Genomic DNA, 1,970 nt, shown 5'->3' with positions numbered 1-1,970 from the left:
CATTAACCTTTAGTCTTATCATTCCCTTTCCAACCCTTCTTAGACTCAATATTATGCCTTGATTGATCATAATAGTGTTTCAAATTCCTAATGACTTGTTGGAAGTAATGCTTCCATGTCATGTCTAGTTGTCATTGTGAGTCCCTAGGTGTCAATCTAGAAGGTGTTGATTCCTATGTAATGAGTTGGATTCCTGATCTATATGTGTCGAAGACAGTGTGTCAAGTGCTATATATTGTAAATGTTGTGATTAGTACTAAAACAGTGTATAGTGTGATTTGTGTGATATTTCTCTCTCTATTTTTTCTATCATGGTATCGTAGCCAAAATTCAGAACTATTTAAATTTTTTTAGTGTGTATGCTCAGTGTGAGCACATGAGAAAATACAGGATATTTGAAGCAATTATGTTTTAAATGGAGGTCAATTGGTAGCTCGAAGATGTGGTGGTGAAGAAAGAGTGGTGTTTACAAGATTCAAGAGTGGATGTGAGTGTTGATGAAGACCATTCAGATAGATATCATATTGTTGTTGTAATATGTGTCGTTAATGTTTTCCATGTAAGCATTAAGGGAGGGTGTTGGAAGTAATGCTTCCATGTCATGTCTAGTTGTCAGTGTGAGTCCCTAGGTGTCAATCTAGAAGGTGTTGATTCCTATGTAATGAGTTGGAGTCCTTATCTATATGTGTCTAATTCAGTGTGTTAAGTGTTATATATTGTAAATGTTGTGATCAATATTAAAACAGTGCGTGTGTGTGATTTGTGTGATATTTCTTTCTCTATTTTTTCTGTCATGACTTCCTCTAGCGATCGAGGCTCATCATACTCAATCTGATCCTTAAACTCTAAAGGTAGTCCATTGAAAAATCTCTGAAATTTTATCTTCTCATCCTTGAGATACGACACATGCCTCAACAACTCTAGGTACTTAGTTGTATACTCCTAATTTTTCATCGATCTCATCTTTAGCTCAAAGAAACCCTGTCTTTTTCAGCATAGTACCTCTCTAACAAGTATTTCTTCTTGAAGAAGTAATTGCCTTGAATTCATGCCAGCTCAACTCCTTTGTCCTGGTGTCTCTAACACTTTTCACATCTTCTCACCAGATGTTTGCTTTCCCTTTGAGGCTAAAAATAGTTATCTTGGCCTTCATGTTCTTTGTATAGTCATGCAGCTCAAGGGATTTCTTCATCCCAAGTAACCATGCCTTTTCATATTTCAGCTTCTTCAACTCTCTATCGAGTGTAGGTGACTTAGCCTTCTTAAACTCATCCAACAAGTATCCCTTCTCACTCCTCTTGTAAGGATGATAATGATAATGACCATGATACTCAACTGAACCAAAACTATAATATAACCCATATCCATTGTCTCTCCTATCAGGTGTGTCCAAGAACCTACCATCTATAACTGTATCATCCATATCTAACATGTGCCCAGCATGATACCTACTACCATATGACCCATTAGTCATGTCCTCCTGTCCATAACTTATCTTTAAATGTCCCTATCTCTGCAAGTCTGAAATGACTCTGAATGATGACCGCATTGGCCTTTTTTTTTCTCATGTGCCCTGGCAAGTATTTCTTGTGACTGAATGATCCTGTCATTATAGTCCTTGCAACTTTGAATTTTTGCCTTTATACTTCTCAAGGTGTCTTCTATGTCAAGAGATTACCTCTCTCTTGGTTGTTAATCTGATCTATAAAGAGAGTATCGTGAACTATAATCCACCATTTTTCTAGTCATCTTTGTTCCTCTTCTTCCTGCAAGCATACCATGTGAGATAAACCAAATACAAACATAACCAACATACCTCAATGAAGTTTAGGGGAGGTTATCTCGTCTTCAAAATCAGTCCACATTAGCACGATACATGTATATACATAATCATATCAATATACTGACATCATGCATGATAATACCAACTTCATACAATGACCTCATGCATGACAACCATAACCATGATA

This window comes from Pinus tabuliformis, chromosome 8 (genome assembly GCF_031772625.1).
Source record: "Pinus tabuliformis cultivar Carrire ecotype Pingquan chromosome 8, CPIR1, whole genome shotgun sequence".
Lineage (NCBI taxonomy): Eukaryota > Viridiplantae > Streptophyta > Pinopsida > Pinales > Pinaceae > Pinus > Pinus tabuliformis.
This window is presented reverse-complemented; position numbering follows the sequence as displayed.